The sequence below is a fragment of the Mustela lutreola genome, chromosome 1, assembly GCF_030435805.1.
Source record: "Mustela lutreola isolate mMusLut2 chromosome 1, mMusLut2.pri, whole genome shotgun sequence".
Classification (NCBI taxonomy): domain Eukaryota; kingdom Metazoa; phylum Chordata; class Mammalia; order Carnivora; family Mustelidae; genus Mustela; species Mustela lutreola.
In genome coordinates, this window is record NC_081290.1 from 176,811,166 (window position 1) to 176,836,960 (window position 25,795).

The 25,795-nt window shown below is 48.6% G+C and overlaps 1 long non-coding RNA gene across 1 annotated transcript in view; it reads left to right on the top strand.

Annotated features, from left to right (window-relative positions):
* LOC131834768 (uncharacterized) overlaps window positions 1–25,795 on the top strand; it is a 58,688-nt gene that overhangs the window by 25,680 nt on the left and 7,213 nt on the right. Inside the window, exons 2-4 of the long non-coding RNA XR_009354938.1 lie at window positions 7,803–13,041; window positions 13,993–14,138; window positions 23,240–23,403. This is a non-coding gene — a long non-coding RNA (uncharacterized LOC131834768). The remainder of the gene's footprint in view (window positions 1–7,802; window positions 13,042–13,992; window positions 14,139–23,239; window positions 23,404–25,795) is intronic.

The window sequence follows — 25,795 nt, forward strand, 5'->3', positions numbered from 1 at the left end:
CAGGGAGGTCACTTACACACTCACTAGGACTCTTCTGGGCATGGACCCAGAATGGGCCACGTGGGCTGCAGCTGACTCACCCTGCCTTGGGAACCCTGGACCAAAGTCACCCCCCAGAGGGCGTTCCAGAGCAGAGCTGTTGGTGCTGATGAGGCCCAGGACAAGTTGAAGGCAATCATTACAGAACATCCACCAAGTGTCACGGCCACCTGGAAAGGTGTGTCCTCTTATTCCCATTGAAAATGGAGGCTCGTATCATTTCAGGAACATCCAAGGTCTCACAGCTAGGAAATGAATTTAGGATTTGTCAACACAAGGGGAGGGGGCCTGGTCTCCTCCTCACCACCCGACCTCCCGGGGGATCCCGGCCATGATTCCTTTGGCATTCAGACCTTGTCCTGCTACCAGTAGGGTGATTTCAAGACATCCTGCACCTTCAAGGGAGGATCAAACAGAGATCACGGGCACAAAGACGTTCCACAGCACCACGCTATTCCCCATCAGCCCGCGGGGAGTGCCAAGAGAAGGCCACTGTTCTGTGGAGGCCAGTGCATTAACAGACACTCCGAGGGGCGCCTGGGGAGCTTGGTCATTAGGCATCTGCCTTTAGCTCAGGTCATGATCCCAGGGCCCTGGGATTGAGCCCCACATCCGGCTGCCTGCTCAGCGAGGAGCCTATTTCTCCCTTTCCCACTCCCCCTGCTTGCTCCCTCCGCTGCCTCTATCAGACACATAACATCTTAAAAACGAACAAACCAACCAACCAATCCCATGCTCTGAGAAGCAGGATCATGTATCTCTCTCCACCTGCCTTTTCCAGCGCACCTCCTTTTCTAGCTGACAAGTGAGCCGTCCAAAGCCAGGGCTCAAGAAGCAGCCTTTCCACCCACCCCCGGGGGGCACCCGTCCCATCTGTGGCTGAGTTAGAGCAGCAGCAAATGAGACTGCACAAAGCCAGAGCCATACCAGACCCGGGTCTACTTGCTGCCTCGTTTCCGTGCTCACATGGCCCCGAGTGGCTGCGGACCACCGGCAGAGGTGGCTGCCTCCCCTCGGAAGCTCATGCTCGGCATCTGCAGTGGCATGGAGCACTTGGCAGGCCGACCAGTGAGCACCGGCTCCTCGGCAGGCGTCTGCATACCTTTGTAACAGATGTCCCAGTTTCACACATGAACTCCTGTTGTTTGAGCCAGAGTAAGACACTGAACAGTTTTTCTTAGGCCCGAGGCTGTCATAAACGTCAACATGAGAGATCCCTGGAAAGTTCCTATAAGCCTATGATTCTTTTTCTTTTCCTCCTAGATTTTGAGCCCTGAACTCTCCATGTTTATTTCATTAAACATGGTTTTCCTTTCTGACGTGGCTTCTGAGAGTTCGCCTTTAATGAGCTCCCACACGGTGCGTGGCCCAGCATTACCCGTGCGGTGCGTCGGAGGAATTCCTACTGAGCCGTAACAGGGGAAGAGGTTGTATTATTTACCAGCCACTTGCTTGCACTCAGGCAGTTTTGAATATTAAAAAAAGTAATGAAATGCATAAGTAAGAGATAATGTGTGCAAAAGCTCGTGTGATCTGGTGTAGCCGGTGTAATATGGTTCGACCCTCTTGAAGCGTATTTTACAGCATCTTGGGAATCTTTGCAGAAGTTATTTAAATCTCTTTGGAGGCTGATGGGAGACCTTACACCCGGGTCCAGCTGAGCCCTGGCGTGGGGTCAGTTAGAGTAAAGGCAGCTGGCAGGGACAGTGACGTGTCTGGTTGTCCCCAAGAAGCCCCGGGTGACGTGTGTTCTCAGCATTTCATTTCCTGTCCCCAGCCATGACCACCAAGTTGCTAGAACCAGACTCAGGAAAGTAATTAGGAGATTTATCAGATACTTAGCAGAATTATCAGACATGACTGACAAAATTTGATAGATCATGGACTTAATGATTGATAGGTCAACAGTTTTTTTAAATTTATGTTTTTAAAGATTCTATTTATTTGTCAGAGAGAGAGCGAGAGAGCAGCATGCAGAGGGAGAAGCAGGTTCTCTGCTGAATCAGGAGCCTGATGTGGGACTCGATCCCAAGAGATCTCATGACCTGAGCCGAAGGCAACTGCTTAACTGACTGAGCCACCCAGGAGTCCCTAATATGTCCAAGGTTTTAAGGGAAAAAGTACCCATGTGCACAAACATGTGGGTAACAGAGGCAGAGAGAAAACTTCAAAAAAGAATTAAAAGGACCCATCAGCAATCAAGAGTACAGCAGAGGAAGACCGTCTCTAATGGGCTCATTGGCTGAGTCAGCATTGCTGAGGAAAGAGTCTGAGCTGGGCCAGAGATCAACCCAAGTTCCTCTACTGAAATGCAAAGGGGGCGAGGGGGAAGTACAGTGGGACAATATCAAAGCTAGAACACACATGTGGTTTTGATAGTAGGAAGAGATAAAGGACAGAACAGGGCAAATGCTGGATGTCATAAGGGCCGGGAGCTTTCCCACAGTCTTAACACGCGACCACCTACAGACCTGGGAACCTCCAAGAACAACTACCAGAGCAAAGCACCCACAAAAATAGCCAACTGGCCAACAATAAACCCACACCTATCACAGTTAGGTGTATCACAGTCCCACTGCAGAAAATCAAAGATGAAGAAAAATCCTATCGATGATTTAGGGGTGCAGAGTAGAGTGAGGGGGACACTTGGAAGGACAGAGAATCACTGCAGGCTTTTTGCCAGAAACCATGCAATCAGGAATGGAGTGGAATGGAACTTTCAGGGTTGAAAAGCACTCAGATTCTCAGGTGTTCTGCTTATCTTCCAAAACCGCATCTTCAATCACCCATACTTCCACTAATATTTCTTACACCAAAAGGCCAATTCTTGGAAACTGCACACTTTACGGTTACTTTTACTTTGGTGACAATCATGAACCTAATTTTCTTGGCTCTGAAGTAGAAATCAAAATATTTTCTAAATCACAAAATGTTACTATTCGGGGATACAACACAGGAATTCGACTTTATATATGGTATGAAGTGATCTGGGTGATCAATCCCCCAGACAGAATTGTTACATTATTATTAACTCTCTGCCCTTTGCTACATGTTGCCTCTCTGGGTCTTATTTTACAACAAGTAGTTCGTATCTTTTCCTCCCCTTGCTCTGTATCATCTGTGCCTTAGCCAACCACCAGATCGTCTCTGAAACTGCAAGTCAGCTTCTGTTTTGTTCATTTATTTTGGTTTTTACATTCTACATCTAACTGAAATCATAGGATATGGGTCTTTCTCTGACTTACTGCGCTTAGCATAATGCCCTCTAGGTCTATCATCTTGTCACATATGGCAAGATTTCATTTGTTTATGGTTGAGCCGGTTTCTACTGTACAGCACCGGTCTCCTTTACCCGTCTACGGATGGGCACGTAGGTGGTTTCCATGTGGGGGCTCTTTTGGATAATGCTGCGGTAAGCATAGGGGTGTACTTATCTTTCAAAATGGTGTTTCAATTATCTTTAGATACCTGAAAGTGGAATTTCTAGACCATGTGGTGTTTCTAATTTTAATTTTTGAGGATCCTCCCTGCTGTTTCCCACAGGGGCTGCACCAGTTTGCATTCCCACCAACAGCGCAGGAGGGCTCCGTTTTCTTCGTGTCCTTGCCAAGACTTGCTGTTTGTCTTTTTGATACTGGCCATTCTGACAGAAGTGAGGGGATACATTGTGCTTCTGATTTGCATCTCCCTGGTGATGAGTGACATTGAGCACCTTCTCATGTGTCTGTTGGCCATCTGTAGATCTTTGGAAAAGGGTCTCTTCAGGGTTTTCTGCCCATTTTTTAATTCAATTATTTGGTATGGAGTTGTGTGATTTCTTTATGTGTGTTGGCTAGAACCTTCTAATGGTTACTTGCAACATCTTCTCCCCTTCAGTAGGTTGTCCTTTTTTTTAATGGTTTCCTTTGCTGTGCAAAAAATTTAAGTTTGATGTAGTCCCACTTATTTATTTTTTATTTTTTGTCCTTTGGGTTTAAATGTCAGGTAGTTGATTAAGGCTCCTAATACTAACTTGTCAAGATGAATCCCGATTCTGTCTTAGGAGATGCTGACAGATGTCAACTGCCTGTCATCTACAAGTCTGATATGTCCGTCTCTGATGACTTCCCCTAGATCAGTAGCTAAAATATTTCACAATAAGAACTAAGGGATTTCTACATAAAAATCATCTAATTTCACATCCAATTCTTCTCTCTACTGGGATGCTTTGGAAAATAGACCCCCCCCCCCCAATCAACCTATTTTTCAAATTCTAATCCTTCTGGAGATGTAGCCCTTTTGAGAGTTTCTGACCCTGAGAACCTGCCCACTTCTATCCCGTGGGGTCTTCTGTCTCCTTTCCTGCTGCCAAATCTGAGTCAGGCTGTGCCCAAGGTTCTCTGGCTCCAAGATTTGCTCCAACGGTGCTCCCGGGGTTGTGATAAAGGCCACGTCTACAGTCACTCTGAGGGTGCTTGTGTGTGCACCATCTGGACCTGAAGTCTAGTTTTCCACTCGAGTGGCCTCACTTTGATGGTAAGAACCCTGTTTTCTGTGTATTTTCTCTAACCCTGAGCAAAGGTTTGACTTACACTCTGTTCTTAGTAAAGCTTGATGATAGCAATAACCCTGGGAATCAAGTCCAATCACTGCCTCCCTCTAGTGTATCTTGACAGAGAGAGGGAACTTCAGAATAACACGTCTTTGACCTGCCTGCAATTTAGGAATTTAAAGCCCGTATAAAATTAAAGCCCTAGAAGTATCGCCAGTGAGCACTCTCCACAGTCTCCATCTGGAGGTGAAAACACTCCCTTCTCCACACCCAAGCGCGGCCTTGCTCTGCCTTCTGATTACATCTAATGCCTTTAAACGATTCTGGAAGGTCTTGAACAAAATAATCCATTACAAACTTAATTAACTTGCATTATCTCCAAAATGTGTCAGGAGCTACAGGGGATAGCTGGCGTTCATCCGTTCAGTCCTGATTCATCCCATGAGCATTTCTTATGATTATATCCGGTATCCTGTGAAGTGCTGGTGCTCTTGAGATGGAAGTTTAATGCTCTCTTTTTAAAGGAGTGTGCGCTCTACAGGCATAGTAGTATCTACATTGTGCTTGAGGGAGCTGCAGATAGATGTACGGACAGGACGCAAGGACAGAACAGCCAAGAGGAATCAACAAGGATGGAAGCACCAGAAAGTCTGGGATGGAGCTGTTGGAAGAGCCATAAGAAGACAAAGAACACGCTCATCGGAATGTTGGTAATTTGACCTTGGCCTTCCAAGCCCCTGCATGTGAATGCTTTGTGTTTGTAAATGCTTGAAAACAAACCAGGGATCTAGAGGGGTTAGTAAAGTGCCGAGAGCCTGAAGATCTCCTCCCAAAGTCTTCTTTCTACAGATGGTGGACATGGAAAGCAGGTGGAGTTTCATAGGTGCTGAAGTTGGGTAGCGAACCAGCAGAGACCGGGCAGAGGTCTGGCCCAGCACACGGCCCCACAGCCTCTCAGAGCCGTTGTCCTTCTGGTCGAGTGAAGCTGATTCACTTCCCCGCCTCTCACTGTGTGTGTGACCCAGGCTTCTTGTTGTGGGAGGGCAAGAGGGAATGGACAATCCGCTTGCAACACAATGGACCAGATGCCACAAAAGGGGCTGGACCCACTTGCCAACCCTAAAGCAGAGAAAACAGGCCTTGAAGACAGGCCGCCTTGAATTCGAATCTCTACAGCTTACCAGGGGTAGACCCCTCCTGCTTCGCAGGCGTTTTGAGAACGGGAGAAACTGTACAGATAATGGCACCCACAGGACTCACTCAAAAATAGCAGCCATCACTGCTCTCGAATATGAAAGCAATTCAGTTGAACAAATATTCATCAGGTGTTCTCCCAGGACAAAGCACCCGGCTAGACACGGAAGCTGGGATCATAAGACGAAATAGAATCCCTCTATCCATGGCCTCGAGAATTAGAATTTTCACAAAGAACACTTTTTCCTACCACAACACGGTTAATTTATTTTAGGTGTCCACTTGGCTAGGTCACAGCACCGAGTCTTGGCCAGGTCTTCTCCTGGAGGTTTCTGTGAAACTGACATCATTTTTCAAGTCATCATTCCCGTTGGTGACTGTGATTGAAGCTAACTACCCTGCGTTACGTGGCAGGTCCTTCTAAGAAGCTGAAGGCCTTAACTGAAGCAAGGGTGACCTCTGCTGAGGACGAGGAAGTCCGTCAACCAGGAAGTGCCTTTGGAAGCATCGGGTGTGCAGCCTGTGGCCGACCCTTTGGGCTCTGGATCAGCTGGCTTGCAGTCACCCCTTCCGTAGATCTCACTCCCCCCACACCCCCAGAAACACATATAGATACGAATACACAGTACATCTCTAGCTAGATACACACGCATCTACACGGAATTGGTTCATGACATACTGGTGAGACTTGATTGAGAGATACATTGGAAAAATTACACTTTCTCTTTTAAATACTATATCTAAACTCCCTTCGCAAATCTGCTGCGTTCTCTTCATGACCTAATATACACCTTGTATTCACCACCTTTGGACAAAAATCACTCCAGAAAAATTTTCGTTACACTACTTTCAGAAATTTTAATGTAACTTTGCTCCCTCCAATTGGAATAATTACTGGAGACAAAATATTTTTAAAAACTTGTCCTTTTTAATAAATGTGGATGCTTTAAAAAAAAATCACTCATTTCATCAGTTGGCCACCCTGATTCCATTGAGTTGCCTTGTTTCTGAGGAAACAAATTTTTCATTTTCTGTTCCTTATAAAAATGAAACTTCAGAATTTTTTTAGCCTTTAAGAGTGAAGAGTACTTTGCAAAAGTAGAATGAGTACTGCCAATGGCCAAAGTTGGAAAAACTTTAGAAATAAAGTAAAGAAGATATATTGGATTATAACTTAAGGTATAATGTAAATACCAATGTTGGGGGAAACTGGAGGGGAAGTCGAATGATGAGAGACTGTGGACTCTGAGAAACCAGCAGTTTTGGAGGAGAGGGGTTAGGGGTTGGGTGAGCCTGGTAGTGGGTATTAAGGAGGGCACGTATTACATGGAGCGCTGGGCATGGTGCATAAACTATGAATTTTATAACACAAAAAAATATGTAATTTCCCATGGACCCCTCTTACCGTATCTAAATGATTGAATAGAAAAGTGAAGAGATTACACGCCCATGTAGAAGAATCCAGAAAGTTTATGTATGTATTTGCTCCCTCCAGAAGATGGAACTTAGCTTTTCCTCTCTCCCCTCCACACCCTACTCTAGCCCCAGTGACTGGGAGCTACACTTGCTGATCTCCTTCCAAAGAGCAGGTTGGGGAGTGGTGTACCTTCATAGTAGATTCCTGGCAAAACTCGCCCCATCTAGGAGATGGAGGGCCACGTCATCAGGAAGAAGTCATATTGATCTCATGTCCCCTTGACATGATAGGACGAGAATGTCATTTTATTTATTTATTTGACAGAGAGAGATCACAAGTAGGCAGAGAGGCAGGCAGAGAGAGAGAGGAGGAAGCAGACTCCCTGCTGAGCAGAGACCCCCCGAAGTGGGACTCGATCCCAGGACCCCGAGATCATGACCTGAGCTGAAGGCAGCAGCTTAACCCACTGAGCCACCCAGGTGCCCGAGAATGTCATTTTAATTTTACAGTCTTCCTACCCCAAACCCAGGACTCTAGTATAAACATGAGAGAGACCATGGATAAACCCAAATTGAAGGACATTCTAGAAAAACATTCATTAGTGCCTCTGAAAATTTTCAGGTCATCAATGACAGGACAATTTTGACAGAGAGAGCGAGCTATGGAGATCTAATGACTCAGTGTAATACAGAATCCTGGAGAAGATCCTGGAACAGAGAAAAGGTGTTGAGAAGAACCTGGGGAGATCTGCATGAACTGTTGAGTTGAACAATGAACCAATCCTGGCTTCTTAGTTGTCAACTATAGACCATGGGGGTACAACATGGTAACAATAGGGGACACTCGGCAGACGGTATGTAGAAACCCTCATACTAAATTTCTAATTTCTTTGAGTATGTGTAACTATTCTAAAATTTAAGAACTTAAGAAATACAGCTAGATGAGTCATAGCAAAATATACCAAATGCAAAATAAAGAAACGTGATTTGCAAGCATCAGAATGCAAGGGTTGAACGTATCTGCATTGATCTTTCCCTTAGGCTTTGGGGTCTAGGGAACAGTCCTTGAGGTGCAATCAGTCTTAACACGGAGTTTGCTTTAAAGTTTGCAGCTTTGATCTTATCCAACACTTCTTTGAATTGCTTCTTTACACTAATGATTTTAACAAAATGGATCAAATCATGTTATTTTTCAAAATCCACGAGAGAAAGAGAGGAATACTCAACAAGCAATAATGACAGGTTATTCCAAAGAAGCACCTGGGAGTTTGGACTTAAGACAACAGGGGTTAATTTTCACCTTCTTTAATGTGTGACTGGTATGTGACTTTTTCAAGGCTGTAAGTCCGTTTGTCCGTTAAGCAGATAGCTGGGACCAGCATTCAAATGCTCCTTTTCCAGGCCTGGGGTAGGAGCCTACGTTACTAGATTTCCCAGTACAACTCTCCCATCTCTGAGGCCTTTACTGCACAGTCAGGGGGTGGTTTCGCTACGTCACTAATAGCCAGTCCTCCTGACCTGGAGCCTTCTCCGATCTCCGTGCTGTCAACATCTCTCCAGTGGCCTATTTCACACTGCTAACATGTTGTTACAGAACATGTGTGCACATTTGGATCCCTCCCACCCCGGGGTGGCTCCCACACACCACCAAGTAGTCTTTCCCTCTGCCAGTGGGCACCGGGCAGATCTGGGCTCTTACCACCTTTCCCAGTTTTCTCCCTATGGGTCACACCACCCGTCAGCAAGGCCGAGCTCTTGGCAGATGTGCCGTTTATATGGGCCTGTCTCACAGGGGACAATGAGGCTGCATCAAATTCCAGAAGGACAAAAGGGAGAAACAATCATTTTCTTCCCTTATCAAAGCGCAGCATTGAAACTGAAGAGGAATGCCGCTCAGCTTTCGGTTCCAGTGTTGCGAATCTTGATGGCAGTCCAATTCATACGGCTCCTAAAATGGCCATCAAGCTACATTGCACATTGTATCACTGCAGAGAAACACTCAATAGAAACAAGCTTCTATGGACTAGGTCCAAAAATCCCAGTTATTTGCAGGCAGAAATGGTCCCCCCATTTGAGATAAAATGCAACATTCCAGCATTAGGAGCAAAGCAGTCCAAGCAGGTTTGTCATTAAACCTGTCCCCAACTTTGACTCCTTTTGCATATGCCAATAACACCTTGTTTATGGATTAACTTCCTGGAAAGAATCTGTAGACTTTGGGATGACCTTAAAATTTATATGCTGAGTGGGAAACAATGATATACCATATGTTACCGTGGACAACAAAAATGAAACAGAGCTCCAACAGGTATAGTTTGGGGCAAGTTCTAGAAACTCAGTATTGCTCTTTTTGTGCACTTCGACTTAGCTAAGCATTTGATTATTTACCCTAAGAGCGGGGAGGATTCCTTGGACCCCCCCGATGCATTCTCTCCCAGGCAATCTTTTCAGAACAGAAATGAGGATTGGAATTCGTTGGCTCATACTGGACAGGAAAGTTGAAGTAATTCCTGGAAACTAAATGTAATCCTTTCTTCTCCAGAATTTGCGGTCATTAAAAAGTTTGAGTACCAGTAAAGCAAAGTAAAAGGCACAGATTATTGTTGTAACTGAGCACTTACATAACTAAATTTCCTGTTTTTTTTTTTTTTTTTTTAAAGAGGGTTTTGTAGTCATCCATGATCTTCAAAGGCCTTCCCCATGCCAGGAAAGAGAACAATATTCATCTTATTAGTTATTTTGTGCTTCCTCTTTTTACTTTAATCTTTCATTAGTTTGGGATCAATGTTGACAATGGTGATGGTTAATTTTATGTGCCAACTCACCTAGGCTACGGAGTGCCCACATATTTGGTTTAACATTGTTCTGGGTATTTCTAGGAGAGTGTTTTTGGATGGGTTTTACATTTAAAACAGTCAAGAACATGGCCCTCTTCCAACGTGGGTGGGCCTCATCCAATCAGTTGAAAGCCTGAATACAAAGATGCCAACTCTTTCTCTAGTAAAAGGGAATTAAGTAATTAAGTCCTCCTGCCTGACTGCTTCTGATCAGGATGTTGGTTTTCTGCCACCTCCTCCCTCCAACTCAAACATGGGCTCTTTTGGGTCTTGAGTTCTGGCCTTGAGACTAGAAGGATACCACTGGTCATCGTGAGTCACCATCTTGCCAACTGGGTCTTGAGATTTGGCTGCTTACATGACTGTAGGAGTTAATTCTTTATAATCCATATATATATATATACCCCCACATATCTCGCTACTGTTTTTTTCTGGAGAAGCCAACTAATCCAACAACTTAAAAAATCTGTGTTCTACAACCCCCCCATGATTTAGTCCATTGTCTCAACCTCATGAAAACCCTTTCAATCTGACTTTACACATTTATACACAATTTGACCTATTTACATGTTTAGATTCTGTTCCACTAATCTGCATCTAGCTGTACCTTCTTTGGGAACACAGGTTTTTTCAGGGTTGCTTGATAAATGTTCAGCATTTCATTGTTTTTTTCATACCACTGCAATGAAATAACAATGAGCCTAGGCAGAGGTCATGGTTCTTGACCTAAAATAGGCAAAAAGACATGGCTTTTCGAGTTTTTCCTCCCTCCCTTCTACCTTCCCTGACTGCAAACACTTCAATTTAACATTTTCAACGGCGCTCGCACAGGCAGACATGACAAATGAAGCTGTTCGGGCTGGGCAGGGGCCGGCCGGAGCTCCCCCGTCATGAGGCTGGTCATGGATCCTTACGTTCCAGGGAGGCCTGAGAGGAAAGCACCCCCTCCTTCAGCTGGTACCTGCTTCCCAAGGTAGGTTTCTGTTTTTCATGTTTTCACAAAGGCCGGCAACAACTTAAGCGTTAATATCGCCATTTACCTAATGCATTTTCAATGCCCTCTTTAATTCTTCCAAACCAGTGTCGGGGCAAGATGAAAGGAGATTTATGAAGACGGCCGTGTATTAGGTTCTCTCCTAACACGGTGCTTTATTTGCTCACTAATGGGCCTACATTTACAGTCAGTCGTCATCAACAGACAACACATCCAAAGTAAACTTCAGTTTCTCATCGTGGAGGAAGGGATTCCGATGGAATGTTGTTCATCATCGAGAATCTATTCCTAAATCCAATTTATGGGAAGATTATGGCATTTAATGCACTTGAGGCGAAGAGTCGGCTTTCAGTGAGAAAGTGCATGAGGTATCAGAGAAGGAATGCCGCCGCCTGCCCTGCTGTCTGCAGGAGCTCGGGCCCACCGCACGGGCAGGAATGAGCCAGAATTTTTTTCCTACTGTGATCGGATAAAAAGGGCACACACTGTGTGGCCCCTGGGCAGAGGATCAGGACCAGGTGTGGACACGAACTGCTTCTGTGACTAGGAGGGGACAGTCACGGAACCTCCCAGGGGCTCAGCCATCTCGCCTAGAACAGGAGGCATCAGGGAAAATCTGGGGCCCACAGTCTTGTAAGATCTTGTGATCCCAAGGAAGGACCCTTACAGACCCAGCTACCCTGATGTCCCCAGCAAAAGTCAGAATGACTGCAGGGAAGTCCTGACTCCTAGAGCACGTCTGAGGGAGCAGAGCTTCGTCCAGGCTCAGCTTTGTAGAGGGGTGTGTATGTGTGCATGCACACGTGTGTTTGTACACACGCAGCAGACATGGCGTGGGGAGGGTGTGCTGGGCCGAAGGGCTGGTTTAGAGGAGGTCGTTTTTTGGTATGTGAATAACTAGCTATTTTCAAAAGCTACTTCAGCGGAGTTTCCGAGCCTGGGTGAGAATGGGAAATGGTGCGGGGTCAGACCTCGGCCCTCCCGAACTGGATAGCTCCCCACCGGGCAGGCGCTTGTGGCTCTTCCTTTTTCTCTCCCACAGAGGAATCTGCTATTTCTAGAAGACACCGGCTGAGTGGCAGCTGGGCCTCTGCTGCTCCCTGGGCAGGACCCATATGTTAGACGCTGGGCCCCGCTGGTCAGCTCTGCATGCTTCCTTGCCTCCTACGGGGCTTAGGGACCGTCCACACCCAGCATTAGGGCCTTAATCCCGTCTTCTAGAGGACTTGAGGGATGACCTGTGGTAAAGTCCCACCCTTTGGCCTTCACTAAATACAAGACTGACCTTGGAGTTTCCTCCTCGGTCCTCTGTGCCCTTCCAAACGTACTCTCGTTATTTTATTTCCTTTTTTGGCCAATGCTTGGTCACAGATCACATAAAATCATGGTCATGGGAAGGCCCCGGGCCCTTTTCTGGAGACTTGCAGGGACTAGAAGGGGGAGAATGTGCACATGCTGGTTTTTCTGTTCATTCCTTCCAGGAAGCAGCAGTCTAGTCTGGCTAGAGTGACCTCAGGGGAAGGATGTGTCCATATCCAGGGACAGAGAACAGGCTATTGTGTCCCTCAAAGCCCTCACATCTACTTCAGAGTGATGAGCCAGTGCCTTCTGCCGAGGAGAGGGGAGAACCCCTTTTCTATTTATCCCCTGGGCTATGGAAACTTCCCCTGGGGTCTCCCAGCCATTCGCACCTTCCCACATCACTAACTGATCTCCGAATGTAGGAAAGGACCGGACGCCCCATTTCCTCCTCGGGCAACTGCTGTAGGTAGAGTTAGCGACCCACGTGAGGGCAGAGGCAAGGCATCAGAAGAGCCTTGACAACATTCTCGGGAATCTGTTCCGAGGAACGGGAGCTGACAGCGCCTGTGCATGGACCATGGGGCTGGGTACAACGCCAGCCGTCTCTCACCGAGGACCTTAGTTCTCCCTCCCGATGCCATGAGCAGGTCCCTGCGTCCTATCCTGATGCCGTGAGCAAGTCCTGCGTCTTATCCGGCACGCGAGAACATGATGGCAGTTTAGCAGAGGTGAGTGAGAATTAGCAGAGAGAGAATTCCAAACCAAGTCCTCTGATGATGGTGTGCGAGTGGTCAGCCCTGAGGTTGGGCTGTGTCCCCTCAAGGACACCGCTGTCCAAGCCCTGGGCCTGAACAGGTGCAACGGTTTCATGCGGCTTTCATGTTGAACTGGTTCCCTCTTGGGACCCCGGAGGGGCTCAGTCAGTTAAGCATCTGCCTTTGGCTTAGGTTGTGATCTCAGGGTCCTGAGGTTGAGTCCCGCATGGAGCTCCCTGCTCAGCGGGGAGCCTGCTTCCCCCTCTGCTGCTCCCCCAGCTTGTGCTCAGACTCTCTCAAATAAGTAAATAAAGTCTAAAAAAAAGAAAAAACAAACCAGCTCCCTCTTTCTCGAAGCATTTTCTCTACAGATTTGGCTCAAATCTTGGCATTTTTATTTGTCAGAACTTCTCCATGAGGATTTCTGGTAGAAAAGCAATCAGAGCAGGAGAACTGGGCTGTCCAGGCTCCCTGGGGAGGGGGAGCATGCAGCAGGGCTGCGGCAGGGAGGGGGTGAGCTGCACACAGTGGGGAGGGGGCTACAGACTGGGGGGTTGGGGGAGCAGAAAAAGCAAAGCCTGTGAGTGCAGACTGTCTGGACAAGTGAGAGGTACAGGCAAACTCTAGGGCAGAAAGCCAGCAAGATGAGGAGACCCTTTTGAATTTTAGTGATGGCTCCGTGGGTGAGATACTCTATTCCCTTTAATACTCAAGTGAATAGAGGCTGAGATTAATTACTTTTATTTGCTAGTGTGTGTTTCTGTGCAGCACAATTCTGAACGTGGATCCCCTTTGGGCTAAAGGATTTATGCAGTCTACAGAGAAAGGCAATGGGAGGTAGTCTGAGAACGTGGGAGACCTCGAGCATACAGCGTTGACAAGCCTTCTGTAGGCCTATGGCCTCATCTTGTCATATCCGCACAGCGTGACAGGTGGTGACGTGCACTTTCCAGAAGGTGAGGAACTACCGGGCAAGGAATAGGTGGTCAGGAAAGGCACAGACACAGATTCGCCTGGGATGGAACAAGTCTCCCACTGCCCAGAGGCTTCAAGAAACTCCGTCCACAACTGTACGTACATATTATGTCTGACGTAAGTGGGGCTTCGTCGAGCCCCAGGGTCTGTCCTAGATTCTGAATCTGTAGGTGGTTGATCAGGCATGGGTGCTAGGGTGAGCCCATCCCTCAGCGCAAACATCCCCGTCCACCAGCTCAGGGACAGTGCTCAGATCAGTGAGACCGTGTTGACTCGCGACGCCGGAGGTGGAGAGTTCTAGCTCACGCTGACCACAGCGCTACCTTCTGCAGACACACGGGCGTGAGAGGCTGATTCGTGGGGGGCAGGTGAGTTCCCAGTACGGAGTGTGGATCCTGTGACTAATTCTGTCTAAGCTGATGCTCAGCTCTACCCTAGAGCTGTACCAGACATCGGGATTAATTGGACAGACTTCTTGTATCCCATCCAGAAGGAGACCAGGTATTTACCCACGGACCTTCACGTCTTTGTGCCCCAGACAGACCAGCTCTTTTGGATGATCCTATTCCCTTATTTGAAGAAAATGTGTTTCGTTCTTAAACAGCCGTAATTGCATTCTACTGGATGAAGTGTGCCTGTCGGCCCCGCAGCCCTTCCCCGTACTTGGAATCCAGTTCCGCGCGGCGGCCCTCATTTCGGTCCCGCACGGATTTTCACGAAGTAATTGCATTTTACCACAGAAACTGACAGAAGCCGACTTCGCAAAGGCAGGACATCAGTGAAAGAAATTTAGGGCAATTTAATGTTTGGAGTAGGGATGACCCGGCACCGGAATCAGAATTTCCTCCTTGGCTCTGCGGGTTGTTCTGGGGGCTGGTACAGAACAAGCAGGGAAGGTCCCGAACCCACGCGCTTGGCCAGCTTGTTCCCACGGGGCGGGGAGAGGGCGAGGCTGTCCACGCTCAGTCATTCAGAGACAGGGACTGGGGCAGACCTTTCAACCAGCTGGGCAGGAGAGGAAGGGGGTGGGTGGGTTTTGTTCACTCCCTCGCACACCCCTCAACGGAAGATGGAGCGCTCCCCGGGCGTCTGTGCTCCCCGCGTGTCCGTGCTCCCCGTGCACCTCAGTCTCCAGCACTCACTGCCCCGCTCTGGGTCACTCCCATGGGGCAACACTGTGTTTCTCATCTTAAAGCTCTTTCCTAAATCCAACCTACTTCCCCTTTCATTTTTCCTCCCCTTTTTTGTTATTCTCCCCCAATTTTCACAACCATCATCTTCACGGCCTTCATTTTCCCCCGAATGACCCCCACATTGCCGATCCGATCCGAATCAGGTCTTTTCCTCATCTCTCCACGGTATTCGGCCCAGTGGTGAGCCCCTCATGGAAGCCCTCCCTGGGTTCCAGGTCGTGGTAATTTCCAGGTCTAACTCCTGTCTGCACAGCTCCCCATCTGGGATCCAGACTCACTCACTCTGCTTCCATGGTGTTCCCTGGGGAGGACGGGGTCCCTACGATCTCCAGGAGATCCAGGAACATCAAGAGTTTCAAGCAGCAGGTTTCTTCTGTGATTCGTTGGCTCATTTCTCTAAGTTAAATGTAACTTCCAGGCAGGAAGCAAAGGCACGTGTCCCTCTCTACCCCCACCCCCAGTCCCTGGCCCGGCACTCAGTACGCTGGAGGTCCTCCACTACTATTGGACATGTGGACCTCTCAAGTGGTTTATTCTATCCTTGAGTCAACAGACCTGGAGCGTCCCCCCACGCCATCACGAAAACTCCTTGAAGTCTCGGACGGCTCTGTCCTCACCTGGTTCTTCACTTACTCGTCGTGGAGATACTAATCTGAAGTCCCTTTGGCTTTTTGCAATGTCTGCTACTGGGTTACGACGTAGAGTTTTGGGCCAGATGCTCCTTTTAAGCAGCCCTGGTGATGCATATTTGATGTTAGATTAACCTATTGTGATTTGTGGTCGCAGCGGCAGGAGCCTGCCTTTTGAATATGAATAAGGTATCGTCACTTTTATTAACTTATAACAGGGTTATGTTTAACCACAGGAGGAAAGAAACACACCAATTATTCTCCTGGGTAATTTTAAGCAAGTATGAATAGGAAGCAGCTTTGTGGCATGAGTGACTTGAATTCCTGAATCGGTCTCTGCGCAAACGTTTGAAAGCAAGTGATAACTGTGTATTCATTAGAGAGACTATAAAATAGCAGGGGTGTTAAATTTGCAACCAACAGGCTTTGTTATCAGTGATGCAGATTTTATTATCTGCTAGTTCCTAGCTGGTCTTATTAATTTGGAAGCTCTGTTTCAGAAAGAGAAATGGCTTCCATTTCCAAACCTTGCAGTTAGGAATTCTGTCACTGTTTTTAGCTGTTCAGCTATTTATTTATCCATGTCACTCTGTGGGGTCATCTGCAAGTCTGGATGGGCTGTCTGGCTTAAAGCTGCACCAGTCCTATTTTCCTCCTTCTCTCCAAATGGGACAACCACAGGCTTCTCCATCTGCTGTGTGTTCAGTGAATCCCCCCATCAGGATACAAGAGTTGTGGGTTTTTCTGGTAGAAAGCAGGCACAGTTTTATTAAAAATAATTTTACAAACCCTCGTTGAAGTCACTTGGAGTAGAGCTTTTGGGGACAAGAATGAGTAAGGTAATTCCCACCATTAAAAAGTTTGAAGGGGCCTCAGTGCTACACACAGCAGGTCCCCAACGGAGATCTGGGTCGGACTTTCTAGAAGGGGCATTTGAGAGCTGACGGTATGTGTCTGGGGCAGATTCTGAGCCCCCCGACCTCCAAACCACTCTCCCTAGGTCTGGCTTCAGTGCCTGACCACTTCACTGTGCAGACCTAGGGGCCATCTAAAACACAGAAGACAACCCAAGGATAGAGAGCGCCTTTAACCCTTTCTCTTCTACCGTCCAGCCTTTAGCACACCACAGACACGTCTAGAAAAACCACTGTTGATGGCACATACTTAAGTCCTCAGTTTAATATAACACTTTACCATTGTGTGAATGGCCACCAGACGTATTGTTTCAAAACTGAACTTCATTGGTACACACCATATTCTGGAAGCACTTTTCATACCCAAGCTGGGCCAGTCTCCAGGAATGAATGAATCAAGAGGATGAAAAATCCCAAGTCCAAACTCACCCCAAATAGTTGCTAAAGTGCTTTGTGACTTTTTAAAACCCCTTGTTCTGGATGGTTTGAGGCATGTGGGGAGGTAGAACCCAATGACAGGATTTTAGAGGAAAAGACAATCATCACTTATGGTTTAAGGGGAAGAAAGGATTCTAAAAGGGGACCCAAGGGCCAAATCCATACCCTGTGGGATTCTAGCCTCATCCCACAGGTCAAGAGTCAAGCTCCCCACAAACCAGGCTGCTGGAGGACATTTGTAACTCATGCATTCTGAGCCCCAAACAGGTGGACAGCAAAGGCTGCCCAGCCCCAAACAAAGCACAGTTCAGTTCCATGTTGGCGGCTCTGGAGCCTGGGGCCTCCTGACTGGAAGCCTGGAGAGAACCAGAAAGGAAGGGAGTTGAGTGCAGAGAGTCTTCTCAGCCTCTAGTTAGCAGTGAATGGAGGGAGGGGGGGGAGACGGGTCTAGGTGGAGGGCTTTCTGGGGGATTCGGAGATTCCTGCTGCACTGCTAACTGTAGGGACCACATGCCACGTGAGCCCTGAAGATACAGAAACAAGGACAGAAAGACGCAGATGCCACATTCACAGAGGGGCATTCCCGGCAGAGGAAATACAAATCCGACTTTTATTTTTATTCTATTTTTTAAAGATTTTGTTTGACAGAGACGCAGCGAGAGAGGGAACAACACAAGCAGGGGGAGAGAGAGGGAGAAGCAGGCTCTCAGATGAGCAGGGAGCCTGATGCGGGGCTCGATCCCAGGACCCCGAGATCATGAACTGAGCCAAAGGCAGATGCCTCACCACCTGAGCCACCCAGGGGCCCCCAAATCTCAGTTTACGATCACATCAAACTCTTTCCCTAAGAGTAGTTCCAGAGAATCACGGTCACAGTGACACAGCCCATCTACGTGCGTGGGGAAACTCCACCGTCAGAACCAGGAGACCACGAGACACAGCTGTGCCTCCTTGTTCTGCTGTTCCCAGCACGCGGCGTTTGGGGCACGGACACTGTCCTGTGTAGTAGAGACGCTGGTGCTCCAGGCAGGCTGCATGGAGGCTACACAGATTCTAGTTCAAGTAAAAAAAATCTTACTAGTCCCCACCCCTTACCACCACCACCAAAAAAAAAAAAAAAAAAAAAAAAAAAAATCTTTGGCGAGCAGGTAACAAAGGAAAGTGTCCTCAGTAAGGACCCAAGGGGCCTTCCCTTGGGAAGGAGGAAGTGGTGTATGTGCGGGTGAAGACTGAATAGTGACTGACACTCAGTTTAACTCTACACCAGATAGCCAGCACCCTACAACCTGCACAGGGGTTGTGAAATCCTCACATGGCCCCTTAAGGTGGTCATGGGAGCACGTTTCATGTGCAAGGAAGCATGCCTGGTAAATGTAACTGGCAACAGTACCCAGCCAGTCCCTGGGAGACCGGGACTGAGACAGTCTGACTTGAGGATGCATTCTCTCACCACTCAGAATTAACTCTATGGAATCTATGGGCGAGGGGGTGGTAGTTAGAGCAACAGCATGTGTAAAGGCCCTGTGGCAGGAGGTAGCTGGGTACATTAAGGAACAGAAAGTGGCCGGTGTAGCTGGTATGGTGGTGCAGTGGAGGAGGTGACGCTAGGGGGGGAAGATCGGCCTGGGCCTGAGAGTCCCAGCTCCGGTCGGCAGCTGTTTGCCCCTCACACGCCGCGGGTCTCTGTGCAGCTGCAACCGAAAATAGGCAGCAGTAACAACAGAAAACGGGAAGGAGCTTTTTCGCTCTTCACTAAAGTGAAGGCTGAAAGCAGACAGAGATGGATTTTGATTTGTCTAATGAGGCCCGAAAACAGACTGAATAACCATGGAAAAAAGGAAACTTGACTCAAGATAGAAGTTGGCGAAAACATTCTGGAAGCATCGCAGGCTGACGACGTGACCAGACATTCCTGGGCCAGCGGCCCTCAGAGCCCAGGCAAACCGGCAGCTCCAGTCCGATCTACCCGCGCGTCCCTGTAACTGGACACGGGGATGTGACCCCGTCACTTTCAGTGACTGGTCTTCTGAGGGTGTCGCACACGAGATTCAGCCCTGTCCTCACATCCTTCCTGCACAGCGTGAGGCCCGCGGCAGGGGGACAGTCCCCGCAGCTGTCGCTGGGTCCCCAGCCCGCCCCGCAACTGTCGCTGGGTCCCCAGCCCGCCCCGCTCTGCAGCTCGGCACGGAGCACCTCGCAGTGTAGCACTTCGCACTTCGGCCTGTAGACCCCAGGAACGACCGCAGGGCAGGCCCCGCAGAAGGCCTGGCTGGTCTCAGCTGCTTCTCCAGCTGCCTCCCCCCTGGCTGTGGACATCAGTCCTGAGGGAGACCCGCACCGGCTCGCAGGGTTTGCCTCGGGGACCCCAAGGTCGGACGCCTCTGCCGTTCCACAGAGCCGGCACCAGGGGGCGAGCGAGGCCCACCAGTCCGGCTGTTCGCGGCGGAGCCCTCAGGGCCGGGCAGGACTCGACCGCCTCTGCTCTCTCGGCTGCAGACAGAGCCTGGCCCGGGGCGGGGCTGGGCCGGACCCAGGAGGCGGCTCCGAACCTCAGCGGGGGCCGAGCCCGGGGGTCGCCGCGCCGGCACCGTCTGCCGGCAGGACCCGAACCAGAGCCGCCCTGCGTGTCCGGCCCGCGGCGTGGGGGCGACGGGGGCAGCCCCGGCACCGGCTCGGGGCTTGTGACCGCCCCCCCTCCAGTGCGACAGCCCCTCAGGCCAGCCGCAGGGGACTCCCGACACGGTCCAGTTTTGCAAACGCAACATGTAGAAATGAGGGAATGGAGCTACGTCCGCGAAATCAGCCCGCGGAGAAGCCTGATGGGGGCTGTAGGAGGCGGGGCGGAGGTCCCCGAAGGAGGCATCCGTGCGAGGGTCACGGTGGAGCGAGTCAGACCAGTAGGACACAGTCCGCAGCGCCGAGCCTTGCCGTCGGGTGCACCTGCTGTGTGTGGAGGCTCCGTCGGGTCAGTAGCCCTCAGCCGACCCCGGGGAGCTGCAGCCAGGTCCCGGCAGGCTGAAGGCTTGGCGGGGGGTGGTGGGTCTCTCTTCAGGGTACTTCCTAGACACCTGAGGGTCTCCTTCCCCACAGGGGGCAGGTTGGGGCTGGGGGCAAGTTAAAATTCCAGGAACAATCTCTAACCCACGAGGGACATAGTTGGTGGACAAGTTCCAACTTCCTCGTCCGTCAGGGCCCAGTTCTCAGACTTGGCCCACACTTGACCATTCCCAGTGGGCTGGGGCATCAGTCGCCCAAAGCAGGGACCCAGGCATCCACGGGTCCTTCCTTCACGGCTGGTCTTCCTCCAGCCCCCCACCCCCTCCGTCAGGTGGTCTTCTCCAGAAACTTTGCCCCAAATACGTGACCATGGATCTGCTTCTGAGGAAACCCAAACGAAGGCAAAAAGATTCATAAATTTGCACTTTTCTTGCTCTGTGTACTTGAGGGATTTACTCTCATCTCTAACAGGTTTGGTTTGCTACTTTATAAAGTATGGGTAACGTGTTCGTAACACCAGTGCCTGCAAAAGCCAAACTATGGAAAGAACCCAGACGTCCGTCAATGATGGATGGATAAAGAAGATGCGATATATATATATATATATACACACACACACACACACACACAATGGGATACTATGCAGCCATCCAAAGAAATGAGATCTTGCCATTTGCAACCATGTGCATGGAACTAGAGGGTATTGTGCTGAGCGAAATAAGTCCGTCGGAGAAAGACAACTTTCATACAATTTCGCTCATATGTAGAATTTAAGAAACCAAACAGAGGAGTATCAGGGAAGGGAAGGAAAATAAGATGGAGTCAAACAGACGAATCATAAGAGGTACATAATGACAGGGAACAAACTGAGGGTTGCTGGAGGGGAGGTGGGGGGATGGGCTACCTGGGGGTGTGCATTAAGCAGGGCGCATGATGTGATGAGCACTGGGTGTTCTGTGCAACTGAGGAATCACGGAACTACCTCTGAGGCTAGTGATACACCGCTAACTGGAGTGAAAATAAAATTTAAAAAAAATAGTAACAATACTTAGGATTATTTTATGAAAACCTGAGTACTTGTCCTATTTGAGGACCTTAGTAAATAATGGGTTTTTCTCGATAATGCACTATTTGGCACATTGCTTTCCTACTTAAATTTCCAAAGAGACAGAAGGGGCTTCTCATGGCCCCATTTCTGCTCCCCAGGAGTTAAACACTGTGGGACCGCTATGGGAACCAGTCTCGTAGGCGGTAGAGGAGCAGCTGTGAATAGAGCAAAGTCCCTGCCTTTAAGGAGCTTACATTCCAGGGGCAAGGATTTGGATCATCAACAAATAATACAGGATAAGGGGAAAGGGTTTAAAAAAAAAAAAAAACCCGAACAGAAATTGCAAGATAACAAGGATCAAGAGGAACAGGGATGAGGTCTGCAGGTGATCATTTACAGAAGAGATCAGAAAGTTCTCTCTGGTAGGAGCCTTTTTCCTAGCTTTGAAATGTAATTGACATTGTATAAATATTTGATTAGATATAACTGAAATGAGATATAATTGCACTGAGTAACTTGACAGTGTACAACGTGATGATTCAGTATACACGTGTATTATGAAATGATTACCTCCATAAGGTCGATTAACACACCCATCATGTTACGTAATTACTTATTGTGGAGAGAACTTAATTGCTCTCTTAGCAGTTTTCAAGTATAGGATACATCTCGTTGATTATAGTCAGCATGCTCTCTACTGGATTCCAGGACTTTTTGCCTTCTCTAAGTGGGTACCCTTTGAACCACATCTCATTACCCACCCTCCTCCCCATCCACGAGCAATCACCATTCCACTCTAATTCCACAAGTTTGGAAGGTTAAATCCCACACGCGAGGTCAAGCAGGAGGTCTACACCTCCCCACCCGGTTAAGGACGCCTTCCCAATAGCTGCGCACCCGGAAACTGCGTCCCTTGCTCTATTCTCGGGGCAGCGTCTCCACTGCTGTTGTGCTGGAGAGGTGCGTACCTTCCAGCTGAGCCCTGAATGTTGAGTTTAATCATTCCTATCCGATGGCAGCTCCAACCCGGCTGGCCGACAGGCTCCTCTGGAATTTTAATTGGCACCGTGAGCTGCAAACTGCACAGCGCAGGGAGTGAACTCCCAGGCTGGGGATGACCTTTCCTTGCTGGCAAGGCTCAGCAGGCACAGCCTCAGCAACGTGCCAGGAGGAACTGCAGAGACAGTGCTGATCCAAGGGACCAAAACGTTCCCATGATTTTCTCCCCCTCCTCTTTCTGCAGGTGCACAAAGGGCTCTAGTGTAGACAAAGGTGGGCCGTGGTCATTCCCAGGTGAAAAGACAGGCTTTTGACCAGTGAGGTCAATGGTCAAGATTGCACAATTATGGGACAGGCGTCATGGAGGCCTATTCAGAGCTCCAGCGAATAATGGTATCTAATCTGCTGGGACCAGGAAATATCTAATATTGATCTGGGTACTAGGGCAGCCAGACCGCCTCCTAGAAGCGGGCTGCAGGAGGAAATGGTGACCATCATGTCCATGATGAGATGCCAAGAAAAAAATATAAGATACTGGCAGTCGAGGAACAATGGTTAGAAGCATATTTTGTTTCTAAAATTTCTAAAAATTGTTTTTAGAGGATGGTCCTGATAAACAGGACTTCTTACACTGGCAAGATGTTGACTCTCACATGATCTGAGTTACCGTTCATGTCAACCAGCCGCTTCGCCTAACAGCTCATGGTTAATGCAGGGCCCGTCATACGGGAGGGACCTACAGAGTGTTGAGTGAGGTAACTGTAGGTGCACCAGACAGAAGTTATGTCTGAGTTATACAAGGGTTAGGCTCCCACTGACACCCCCAGAATGAAGGATGGAATGAAATTTTTCTTTAGAAATGAAAAATCAATTGTTCAATAGAGGAAATAATAGAAGTAGAAAAGCCTCTAGTCCTCGTAATTTAGGAAAACCACTGTTCTGTTCATTCATATATTCACAAGATGTCTTTTTTCTTAGAAACCATTCTTCATGGGACTAAACTTTCGTGACCCTCAGTTCTAAACATCATTTTCTCTGTTGCTGCTGGTGGCTGTGGGTCTGTTATTTGGGGAACATTCCTGGATGAAGGACAAGTCCCTAATAAGCCAATGTTGCAGCAAAGGTAAACACCCAACGAGCAGGTAAGAATTCTGGTCTTTCTCAAAGCTTCTGCTCAGAAATGGTTTAGGTCACGTCCACCTGTCCTCATTTGGTCAAATAATGTCCTAGGGCTAAACCCCAAGTCTTAAGGGTCTGTACCTCTTTGTACGTGTACCTACATGTACCTCCGTGTACCTCCTGTAGCCGGTTCCCACGGCTCAGTTCTGGTCACGGGATGTGGAGGCTGCCTAGAAGCTGCTGGGAAAGGTCTGCTGCTCTTGAGACGGTGATGGGGTTATTATTTGAGCAAGGAAGCCCAGACACATGCCTTGGCCACCATCCTGCAGCCTTAAGAGGAGCCGGACACGGGTTAAAGCCAATGCTATGGCCAGTGGAGCACAGAGGACAGACGCCCTCCATGACACCCCCTCGCCTGTGGCCCCGTCAGCTCTGAGGCTCCCTCTCCTTCCAGGATCACTGTGTCCGCTAATAACTGTGCTCGCTGTTCAGGCCAGTTCTGGTTTTCCGTTCTTCGTAGCTGAAGGCGTCTCAGCGAGTACAGCCCTAACCCTGCGTCCTCTCCTCCGGGTCCTACAAAGACGTCAAGATGGAGGTTAAGTGTCATTTTCCAGATAACACTGGAGTCCGGGTCCCTGGACTTGCTGTTTGATGCGCTGCTGTGGGTACGTCGAACCACCGAGGCTGCCCTCACCTCCGGGGCCAGGCTCTGGTCTCCGGCCCACTCGGGCAGCATGCCTTGCCCTCCTGGGCCCACCCTGGGGGGTTTAGCCCGTGCAAGGAGGCCGGCTCTTCCCCTCCCTCCTCCCCGCCCAGCTCAACCGTCTCGCTTTCCCACTGTCGGCTTGCTCGCCGCCGGCCTTTCCCAGGGCCTGGGATCAGCCTTGCGGCCTTGGGCTGTGCGCCCCGCTGTGCCTGTGCCACCCACTTCAGCTGCACCTGCTGCTTCGCCGGCCCCCCACACGGGGTCGCGGCAAAGGTCGAGTTTCTTGCTTCTGAGGTAGCTTCGACATAGGAGACAGACAAAAGTCCTATGTGTGTTTGCTCTCAAGGGTCAAACTAATGGGGTCAACAAGGCTCAGATCCCAGGGACCTGGAAGTTCTTTGATCATTTCGCCAATACCACCATTTTCCCCCATGTAGCTCACATGAAAAAGTTGAAGACTTATTAGAAAAAAAAATCTAACCTCAGAAGTTATGTTGACTTTTCCTCTTACACATGGAAATTAAAAGGCGTTTGCGCTGCCGCGGACTGTCAGACAGTCTTTGGTGACATGAAGAGTATGAAAGACTGACCTGTTTTTCCTGAACTCACTCTACAATGGTCCTAACAGTTGTCAGCATGGTATTGGGAGCGCAAATATCCGCTGGATTCCACTGATGCTTTTATCTTAGAGGAAAATCACGTGAAAGTATTTGTAATGTCTGCACGGTGTCGTCGGGGGTTGGGGGGGGGGGGAGGAAATAAGCAACATCCAGGGCTTTATTTTCAGTAGGAAAACCAGGGTGGTCTTACCCTACATACATTTAGGCCAATAATAATCCTTGTCTGCTGTCCTATGCCTTGGATGAACAAGTACCTAATTTAAAAGAAACCACATGGAGGACAACGTGACTTTTCCTGGGTTACCAAATACAAGCAGAGAGAATCTTAGAGCTGCCATATTCCCATCAATCAGCCTCAGCAATTAGCAGAATACGGTCAGTTCAGCTTCATTGATATCCCTGTCCTGCTCCCTACTATCCACATTCTTTGGCACGCTGAGAGGGGGCAATCCTAGCCCTGTCTACACTGGGAGAAATGAGATTGCAAGAGATTAAAGGCTATCCAGGTCGTACAGGGTAAGAGCTGGCCAAGCCAGAAGCTGAGTAGACCTCGGACTCGCGTCAGAGTCTGAGCCTGCACTGCTTCTCAGCAAACATGCCATATATGCCCATCAATCACGGACCATCTCCCAGCATCTTCATTGAATTGGTCAATTAACTGGTTGCTCAACTTTAATTTTATACCCATACTGTGCTAACTACAAAAAAAAAAAGGCAAAAATTGAAAGAACAGATTTACTAGTGAGTGGGTTTCATAATGGTGATTTTTAGACTGCTTTGTGGTATAATTTTGATACCCTAGATTCACCATTTCAAGTATGATTTTAATGTATTTACAGAACTATACTAACATCATAGACAGTAATTTTCTGCTGTGTAAATCTGACTTGTTCTCTGCATCTGGAAGTCGTCTTGGAATATTATGTATCAGATGAGTGTTTGTTAGGTGAATGGGAAGATTTAAGGAGTCTACTGCATAGTTGGTTAGACGAAATGTAGAGAAACTGGTTTATAACAGCATACCAGATCTATTCATCAATCAGAAGATCCTTAAGATGCTGAGTATGTTCAATTATCACAAAGCACACA